General features: G+C 42.4%; 1 pseudogene; it reads right to left on the bottom strand.

Moving 5' to 3' along the window:
* Nucleotides 1–4,653: 4,653 nt before the first annotated feature.
* On the bottom strand, nt 4,654–6,836 carry LOC144798707 (vesicle-associated membrane protein-associated protein B/C-like; annotated as a pseudogene).
* Nucleotides 6,837–11,291: the final 4,455 nt, after the last annotated feature.

Here is an 11,291-nt window from a genome sequence, read left to right as displayed (position 1 = left end):
ATAACTAATGAAGTAAAAAAATAAAAAGAAAATATTTTTCAATATATATATATGTCATGCAGTATTCGGTTTCTTAATATGGTCCATATATAGGAGTGCGTTACGTGTTCTATATGTGCACTGAACCCGGTGCAAAATCTTTTTCTAAGTAAGTTATTTCCCTGTGAGGGTTTTATCTAATTTTACAGGGACCCCTGTTTTTTCTACAAAAAAAATAAATAATAAAAAACCACCAACTGCACAGCTCCACAGCCAAGGTACACAAACACACTCGCAGCCTGAACAGGCACAACCACCACCTCCACAAACACCACCAACCTCTGGACAGTCACTGACCACCACCCCCACCCCCACCACCTGCACCAACATCACCAACCTATGGACAGTCACTCGGACCACCCCCACTACCTGCCCAAACACAACCAACCTCTGGACTGTCTCTCCCACCACCTGCCAAAACACGACCAACCTCTGGACTGTCACTCCCACCACCTGCACAAACACCACCAACCTCTGCACAGTCACTTCAACCACCTGAACAACCAGCCCTTGTCCAGCCACAGACACCAAATGTGCAGACACCATCGGCACCTGCACCTCTTGATCAGCCTGGATAACACCCACAGACATTAAGGCGACAACCTCAACCTCACCCCTCACCGCATTCATCACCCCCACTATTGCGGAAACGCAAACATGATCGCCAGTGACATTCACATGGCCAATTTGACTTGGGCTCCTTAGAAGTATTTTGACAATAAATATCTACAAAAGTAATATCCTGTTGTGTATCATGTCCTGTCGAACGATGTAGGCATGTGTTTGTGTGTGAAACAGGTACAAGTGTAACACATCATAGCAACACGTTGTTATTTACATAGCATATGACTCACTAAATATGTGTCTATATTTGGACACAGACATTCAAAATGAAGTCAAACTAGTTAAACATAGTAGAATTCCTCAAAGATTTACGTAGGAACAAAAACTAACCGTCTGTTTGGAAGGGAGAAAGGAAAACAAATTATGATCTTAATGCAGAAGGAGAAGGGAACTTGGATTGGGGTGGGGCAAAACAAATATACGTCCGGGAGCATCATGGAAACCAGTCTATTCACAAGGGGAAAAATACATTTTCGTCCAGAACAATGTTTCAGTGCAAAAGTCGTGTGTTTCTGGTCATCCTCCAGGACCACAATGTCTAGATCCTCAGGGTCGGACACATCCACACGGCTGGCTGATGCAGGAACAGGCACCACACGGGAATGTGACACACGAGGAGTATGGGGGGGAAACAGTATGGGGCAACAGACAGGGGGACACATTGATGGTGGTATGGGAAGTCATTTTGGAGATAAGAGATGAAATGGCTGTGTTCAGGGACTGGACGTGGGTGCCGAGGTTGTCCATAAATCGAACTAGGTCCGCTCGCATCGAGCGTATCTCCAGACACACCTGTAGCAAGATGCGAGCGGACATGTCAGGTTGACCCTCGACCATCCAACTCAAGTCCCCTGGCACAGCCACAGGAGGAGCAACACCGGTACTGGGGGGGGGGGGCATTGGGGGGAAGACTTATTTGATTCCGATGCCGCTGTGGATAAAGAAACCAATGTGAGTCCCTAAAAACCAAATCTGCATTTTGTCCAGTATGCCACCAGAAATCATTAGCTTTGAAGGCACTATTTTTCAGGAGGTAGACCAATTGAATGAGAAAACTATTCTGCAAACAGAACTGCTCCAAAGCTGAATCTATTGCCATCTGCAACTTGGCCATGAATGATTCAATCGTTATGTGACAATTCACCTCGTCCCTTGTTGGCTGGTTTAATGACACAGCTCCCTCTGTATGACGAAGAGGTTTTGCGACAATTGAATACATTACATACCATGAAATTAGAACCAAAATTCACGATTTTACATCAAGAGCCCTGGAAGAGGGATGGGTATGTAAAAAGGAATTCACATCTCAATAACAAAGAATGTAGAATTCGAAAATGTAAGTTCTAACTAAGATTCATAAAAATCCCTTCTGGACTCCTGGACGTTTGATTATTTCTGCCTGATGTTCACTTTTAGAACCACTGGCAAAATATATGAATGTGTTTCCTAAACCATTTGTTTCTAAGCCTAAAGGGTATATTAGACGCTATGGACGTGATTAGTAAAATTGAAGAACTTTGATTTGATAATACGAGACAATACCTTGTGACTTTTGACATAGAGTCTCTCTATACCAATGTCCGCAAAGATAAAGCACTGTTGGTATTAAGAGAATTATTAGACTCTAGACTCAAACCCCATGCAGTCCTCACAATTATTTTGTTCCTTGGCAACCCTGTATTTAAAGTATAACTTTCTCACTTAACTGGAATCTACAGCTACAAATTAAAGGTTTTGCCATAGGCTGCTATTTTGCCCCAGAAATAACTAACTTGTTAATGGACTACTTTAAGAATAAGTGCGTTTATAATACCACGCATTTTCCACATCCTCTGAGAAAAAGCCGGGACCCTTACTGCCACGGTCCACCTCTAGATCAGAGGCGGTCCGGTTGTCAATATTCCTCCCAATACAGCAAAGCGACTGTGCACTCTTCTCAGAATAATAGCGCCATCAATCCAAAGGTATGCTTTAAAGAAGTTTCTTTATTTGCATTATAAGCCAAAGAAAAACACACAATATAATACCAACCCATATAAGCCAGATATATATACAGAAGTGGTTCCGGTATATTGATATATTGATATTGGCAGGCGACTTGGCAAGACAATGAAATCCATGGGTGGCTCAGTTCCAGGACATCAGACTTAAACTTTACTTTTACTTATGACACACAAAAACTAACTTCTTAGACTTAGTCATACAGAAACAGGGAGAGCACCTGAAAGTCTGTCTGTACAAAATCCAATGACCTTAACACTCTGCTCCATTTTCTAGTAACCACCCAAGGTCCCTCAAAGAGAATCTATCACATGGACAGTTTCTCAGATTCAGGAGAAACTGTACTAATAGAGAAGACTACTTTGAAAATTCTGAGATTGTGGTAAAAAAAGGAAATGAATCAAGGATACCCCAAAGTTTGTTAAAAATACCATAAAAAGGCCTTGGTTCACCCCCAGAGTCATTATTGAGTCCTAAAATACACCCGGACACCGACCCACTGACGTGTGTTTTGACATACAACCGTAAAGCCAATAAAAACAAAATATATTATGAAATTGGAATATCTTATTACTTCTTAATATTCAGAAACCCAGTTTTTCATTCTATAGAGCAAACAATTTACGTCAACATCTGGTGAAAGTGGCATGTTCAGAAGAAACCAGAAAAGGTTTGAGAGGAATGCTAGGACTCCCGCCAGTCATGGAACATTACAAAAGACACTAAATTCATTGACAGAGGTAAAAAGACATGTTCAAAGTAATTTTTCCAAATTGTAATATTAAAAACTTTGTGTGCAAATCCCATGTGAATTGTTCTAAATTGGCCAGTTCACCCAATTGGCTAAGTCAAGAATTCCACAACATGGAGCTCCTCTAGTCCAACATTACTTAGAATGTAAGCATTCAGAGGAAGATATCAGTTTGATTTGTGTTGTTTGTAATACAGACTAACTAATGTGGGGGCAATGTTGAGTCTGTACTCTACAGAACTTAAGCAAAAATGATTGAGCGATACGAGACAGCCATTCATGGCTTGAACTATTTTTTTGGGAAGCTTTGATTAGTATTTGTATGCTTCAAGGATGTTACATGGTCAAAGAGGATTGGTCTTTACGGCAACAAGCTAGTCTTCTACTAATAATTTCTAATCCCAGATAAAATGTTTGTTTATTTATATAAAAAAAGAAATCCTGATCGCTATTTTCACAGATGCTCCAAGATGCATTAATAGTTATGTAGTGCCCAAGACAACCAAAGGGGTAGAAACATCCAGTAGCTCTTCAGCAGCATATATGTTGTATTATCTACCAGTTTCGGGAACATGTTACTTATCATGCCATTCTATTAGTCAAGAACTTGGAACAGTAAGGGGTACACGAGATTAAATACATTAAATAAGATAAACCTGCATTAAACATCTCTAAATAACAGTTTCAATTTGACTAAATGCAACCAATGGTAATGAAGCTCTGTCCCTTTAAGAGGATGAAACACTGACCTCAATCCCAACAACAGAGTGCACAGTCAAAAAAAATCTCTTACCACGACTGACTAGCACATTTGACAGCCACACACACAAGTTCTTCGAGACACAAGGCTTATGTTTGAAGTTCAAGAAATTGGTTACTTGTTCAACTTATCGAAGATACTGACAGACTTTAAAACTTATGGATGGCATGGTGGTATCATTAATGTGCAATTTTTTTGCCAGAAGTTATTAACCACGCCTGCACTGTCTGGTTACAAGTGTTCTGAAGTGGACCAGCTCCTGCAGACAAGAATCATTTCTTTAAATTTTTATTAAAAGAGGAAAATCCAGCAACATGTTCCAAGGTCTAAAAATGTTTTAAATGACATTAACAATATGACATTACAGTATTAATCATGATTTCCCGGGTCATTTAATCAAGAACATTATTTTTGGTAAATCACTCACTGTACAATTTCTTTTCCATCAATCCAATTTACAATCCACTGCATGTTGCCTCTACAAGTCTACCTTTCCTATATTTACACCAATAATAAAGAACAACATCACAAGAGCGAGCAGTTGTGTGTTCAGTCCTTCACCTTGATCATGGCAGATCCTACACTTTCCAATCTCCGCCCCATCTCGCTGCTTCCAGTATTATTCAAACTGACGGAAGCAGTTGTAAATAAACAACTTACAAGGTTCCTCGAGGATAATGATATCCTGCACCCTATCCAGTCCGGGTTTAGGGCTATGCACTCTACTGAGTCCGCCTTGTTGTTTACTGTGGAGACCCTGAGTACCGCCATGGACCAGGGGAAGCAGGCTGTACTGATTTTACTAGATCTATCGGCGGCCTTCGATATGGTCTCACACTCCATATTGATTGGCCGCCTAGTAACATCAGGGATAGCAGGAGGTGTACTTAAGTGGCTGAAAAACGTCCTCAGTCATAGGCGGCAAGTCACGGTATTTGGAGAGTTTTGTTCGGAGGAGAAAGCGACGACGACAGGGGCAGGGCTCCAGCTTGAGCCCCGTACTTTTCAATCTGTACATGGTCCCCCTGATCGAACTGATCTCATCCTTTCAGATCAGCACTATATCGTACGCTGATGATACTCAGCTCATCCTAGTACTGGATGGCGAGGTGTCGGGAGCAGAAGAAAATCTTAGAAACTGCCTCGCAGCCACCTTTAACTGGATGAGGAATAACCATCTCAAGTGCAATTCGGGCAAAACCGAAATCATGCCTTTTGGACAGCAAAATCTGTTCTCCCCCAAACTATGGTGGCCGCCAGATGCAGAAGTCCCTCCTAACACCATTGACACGGCCCGTAACTTGGGTATCAAGTTCGATGAGTCATTGTCATTTAAACAACAGGCGGTGGCCGGCACCTGCTTTAACATCATTAGAGGCCTAAGGATTTTTTTTTATTTTCTTCCACTCGCAGCCAGGAAAACGGTGGCGGTTGCACTTATATCATCTCGACTGGACTACTGCAACAGCCTGTATGCAGGATTAAATAAATCAGTCCTGCCCAGGCTGCAGAAGGTCCAACATGCAGCCGCCCGCCTAGTCCTGGGCTGGCCGAGGAAGTCGTCCGCCTCGGCGGCGCTTAAGGCCCTCCACTGGTTGCCAATTCATAAGCGCATCCTGTTTAAAATACTAGTTATCACATTCAGGGCATACCATCAGCGAGGGCCAAAATACTTTTTGAATCGCTTCAGACGTTACGTGCCATCCCGTAACCTTAGGTCTTCAAATATGAATCTGTTGTTGATTCCCAAATTTAGGCTTGTCACGAAGGGAGGGAAATCTCTTGGAGTGAGTTTCCAGGTCGTGGAACAAGCTCCCGCCGCAATTGCGGAAAATCCCCGCTGAGAACCTATTTAGGAAAGCTTTGAAAACCTGGATTTTTAATCTTACGGACACCGCGTGCAAAGCCTTGGTATATGTATGCAGGGCCCGATGCTTGAGTAGTTTTCCGGCCTGTTTCCATCTGGCTATGGGCTACAGCGCCAAGATGCTCCCTGGAGTGATAGCTGCGCTATAGAAAAGCACAATTACATTACATTACATGACTGGTGGAGTAGATAGTGTGACTTGTCTGAAGTGCCCTTCTCATCCGTAGTCCTTCGTCATCCTTAAAATGCCTATTTTCCTCTAGTAACCTCTGCACTTCAAGTTGCAGCCTTCTTTAATTATCTGTGATTTTTTTATATTCAGTGTCATCCAAATCCGAGCTTACTGATTTGGACATGACCAAAGATTCGGTCTTCACTGCAGCTGTAGATGTGATTTTATTTACTTCAACACCATGAAGCTTCTTGTTCTCTGGAGGAAGCTCAAAGACACATCGAAGTTTTTAATCCATTAGATCGTCTGGTTTTGCCGCTTTCCAATTGCTTTCATATCTGACGTATCCGACGGTACAACCAAGGACTGCACCATGAACTTGTGTTTTTCTTTTCTCCTTGGATCATAATTGAAAGGCTGTAGCATCACTAATACATTGACAGAGGCTCCTCTATCGATTATGCCACTGTTCGGCCGAACACAGTACCTGTGAGGAGCTGCATACATTGATGTCAAGAGGGTTTGTGAGCTTCACGGTTGTGGTGACAGCATCTGTAAACGGACCTCAGAATTTCAGCTCGTGCTGCAGCTCCAACACCAGAACCTGCTCTATCTTCACCATGTCGGGGGGGGGCACTGAGTGCAGTTATCGTGGGTCAGGGAGTCAGGGTGCTGCTGCAGTGGCCGGGCGAGCGGCAAGATGAGGAGGCTCCAAAGAGGGAGGCTGACTGAGCGGCTTGAACGAAATTAACGATTTCCTCCGGAAGGTGACGCGAATTAATACAAAAAGAAAACCTCAAATTGATTAATTGAGGCTGAAAGAATTCTATTTCTTTATAAGAACTTTGTCCTGATGAAGGTGTTATAACCAAACCGAAACGCTGCGTCGACAACTTTGTATTTTTAACTGTTCTTTATGTGTATTGACACAATTTTATTGTATCTTATGGCACTTTAATTGTGTACGAATGTACTGTTTTTAATATTGAATAAATTGTACACTTTTTCAAATACCATTTTAAATTGTTTTTTTATCATATTTTTTTATTATTGTGGTTTATTAGCAATATGTTTATGGCATTAATGGGTTTGTGAGTTTTGTAAGTTTGCACTGTACATGCCTTTCCAGGTTTGGAAACATAGGGACTTTTTCTTAATACTGGTCATTGCTACTTGTCCCTAATTGGATTTGTAAGGAGACCTCCCTGATCTTTTAAATATTTATATAAAAATATAGTCAGAGAATCTGCTTTTATGAGTACTTATGTGCTTTTATATATAGCGCCAACTTCAACTAACGGCTGTCCACAGAGCTGTACACAAGGAGGGCATGGACACAACTGGCAACATTCTTAACAATTTAACCATCAATTATCACTAACTGCAAAACAAGCACCACAAACCACAAACGCAGCACACATTCAAGTAACAGGTTTGGTCACAGAGAGCTCCTGTTTTCATTTGCTGTTCTTCACTACTGGAAAATGTACAAAATGAGGAGGAATAAGAACTTCACAACTGAGGAGACCACCATGATTGTAGAGTTAATTGCGAGGCACCACAAAAGCCTATATGGTCTCCCACCTTAGTGCACCAGTGGCACACAGAAGGCAGCTCTATGGCAGCATTTAGCCACTGCTGTCTCAGCATTGGGGAAGATGTATGCACAGTCATTGGCATCAAGAAGAAGTGGCAGGATGAAAAGGCGAGGCTGAAGGAAAAGTACTCCAGGAGTGAGTTGAACAGGACTCTCCCTGTCCCACAATCTGGAACTCGCCTCTGTCTCACCCCGCTTGGGGAAGATGTCCTCTCTACAATCCACCCCCTCATGCTCCATGGGCTGCCTGTGAGTGTTGTCCACAACGTGGTGCCAGGTAAATGGGATGACAAAGTATATAAAACGACTGTCCTAGAAATTACAAATTCTTTTCACACTATTTAAAACATGGGCCCAGTACTGCTGCTGTATATATAGAACACTGTTAACCGCATGCGTGCGGTGCAGATTTCCGCGCTGCGCTGCATTTGTAAAAAACCAGCGGTGCATGACGAGCTCAGCTCGTCATGAGCGTACGAGAGGCGTAACTCATGAGGAGCTGAGCTCGTCATCCGCCTCAAAGGGGTTAAGTAGCAATTGACAAAGTGTCCTTTCTACTTATCCAGACATGGAAGGGTCAGTCAAGGAAGTAAGGGGGTGGGCAGTGTGGTGCAGAGGAAAATCCAGAGACAACGGATTAGGGAAAATAAATACAAATTATCCAAAAAGTAACACCTTGCAGAGGTGAGAGAACCATCATTTTAAAACATTTCATTCCCATATTCCGTGTCTATTTCCTACGCTGATACACTATAACATCCCCAACGCCCCAATGCTCCTACCTGCATCACCTGTGGCAGTACTTTACAATACTGTTATCATGCAGAAGATATGAGGAAATGTCTTACAAGACATTTTCGATTTCTTGACTTTTCTCTCTTCTCACCCATAGACACATTCAGCCACAGTACAAACAACCACAGTAGCAGAGGTCGCTGCATCTTCTGGGAGGAAACATCCAGAGCAAGGCATATCACCCTCACTAACTCGTAAGTCAAACTGGTCGGGAGATGGCCAAAATGCATAGAAAATAATCAGAAAACAGAGGGACATATAGGGCCCGAATCTCAAATGTAACCGGAGAGGAAAAACTAGCTTTACCACTATTGTAATTTGCTAAAGGTAAACGTCCTTTAAAAATTCCATCTGTGAATAGCAAAAAACAAAATATAATATATCTTGGCTCATCATACCATTGTGATTTGAGAACATTACATGTATTCCAACAACAGTTCCAGAGCTGTAAACTCAATCCTGGAAACGAGTGCCAAAACAAGTCAAAAAGGAGTCCCCAGCATATTGTAATTGTTTTTGTAGACTAAATCAAGAAACCCAATGTTAACTAAACAATGATGAACAAGAAGTGAGACAATTCACAGGAGTACTGAGAATGCACCCCCTGTCCAACTTGGAATGTTTTTTCTATACATGAAATTATCCAGGCCACCCAGCTGGTTATATATGTTATCATCGGATGGCATGTTTTTTTTAACAATTATCAAAATACAATAGTGGACCTTCCTTCAGGATTTATTGTTGTGTCAATTTAATAGATGCTGCTTCTAGGCAGTGGGGCCATTATAAGTTGAATGTGGGATCATAAATGATATTTAGTGCTACAACTTCTGTAACGGTAGTGCACACACTGCTTGTGCTCATCCTTTGTGCCTGAAATGGAGTGCCTCACATGTGGCAGCAGAAAAGTAAAGTTGGAAACACACTTAATATAGGTCCAATGATGTCCTCCCAGATTACAAGACCCACATTGACTTTTGCTACAAGGTTGGCTGTGACATCTGGTCAGGGACTATACAGTGGGCAGGTACGGGGCCATGGTAAGTAAACCCAATAATAATGTACCTGAATGCTCAAGCTCATTAAATGTGCCTTGAATCTCCACTGTATGTGTTTTACATCACTGCATCACAATATGCCTACATATTGCATTTAACCACATACCAGATCACACCATGGTGGCTAGTGAAAGGATGACTAAATGTATGCCAAGTGAGTGCAGAATGGAAATAAAATAGTTTATAGTGTCTTGTGTAGTGTCCTAGACACAACTGGATTGTAATTCAATGATATCAAAACGCTCTTGAAAAATATCAATGAAAAAAATCTTTCAAATTGGTGTGGATGAGGCTCGCACTGATGATAGTTGTGTCCTTTTGTGGTGGATAGATGTATGGGCTGCTAAGGTGAATCTTCAGGAAGTGAAAGTTTCAAATCTCTTGGCTGAAAAGCACAATGCTTTTCCAGTGTAGGCGACAACCATTAAAGCTTCTCAACTTACCCACAATGTGGGATCCTAGTCAAATGTTGCATTCTGCTTGCCTCCTCTCCTACTGTATTCACCGATATAAGTGAGTGTATAATATATGAGGTTAGGACGTCTGCTGTACAAATTATCATCCGTTGTCAGCTAAGTTCTACCATTATGTTGGAAATAGAGGATGAGAACAGAGGACACTCAAAGGATGGACATAAATGTGTGATCTCATTCCAAAAAGCTTTTGTGACTTCGTGGGTAGGGATGCACAAATGACCCACAAAATGTACCGGCCTATTGCATATCCCACATATAAACTCTGCAATGCAATGACGAGAAGATGTGGCCTAATGGCTAGGGCGCTCAACCTCGGACCTGGGGATCTGGGTTCAAGTCTCCGCAACGACGCCAAAACCTCCTGTCATTCTGGGCAAATTACTTAGTCTCCCCGTGCCTAAAATGAATGTGTGCCCTCATGTAACGTAACTGGTGCTATGTAAAGCGCTCTGATACCCGATTCGGTTCGAGTCTAGTTCGCGCTATATAAAAGTCTGTAAAAAAAAAAAAAATGTTCGAACTGATGTGCAAATGTGAAACTGGTCAGCCTGGTAATGTACACTCCACTGGGGCCAGCAAATGGCTATTATAACAAGGGATGCAGCACATGTTAGGGCTTATATTTGACTAAATGTGTCTGTCCCCGTGTCTCAAATAAAGTGCTTGCAGTGTCTTGGAATAACAGAGGAAAGGGAGGGGAGTAGGCTGTGAAGCGCATCAAGGAGGATCTGGGTCCGGCTGCAAAGTGTCCATATGTCCCAGTACATGTTTTACTGCTGCCTTTTTTTCGAGCTCTTGAACCGCAAATGTCAGAAATTTTATCTTTTAGCAGGAAAGTTGTATCGAAGACCCATTGTGGCATTTCATCACAGCTGCCCTGCAGGTCCGGACTTGTGTTTCTCTTAAGGTTGGCCTCAGGAGGATCATCCTTAGATTTCGTAAGGCCGGGCAAATACATAATCGGTGTAAAAGTGACTTCTCCCTGGTCACAGAGGTGGCAATCCATAGGCTTGAAGACCGGGCCTCGAACCGCCATCCAATGACAAGCTGCTCCCCGAACCCCCTACCATATGGGTTGGAGCCAAAACGGCAATCACTTCTTGAGCAGAGGGCCGACACCGTTGCCCCTCACCCCACCACAAACAGACCCC

The sequence above is a fragment of the Lissotriton helveticus genome, chromosome 12, assembly GCF_964261635.1.
Source record: "Lissotriton helveticus chromosome 12, aLisHel1.1, whole genome shotgun sequence".
Classification (NCBI taxonomy): domain Eukaryota; kingdom Metazoa; phylum Chordata; class Amphibia; order Caudata; family Salamandridae; genus Lissotriton; species Lissotriton helveticus.
Note: the sequence above shows the minus strand (reverse complement) of the source record. Positions and strands in the feature narration are given on the sequence as shown.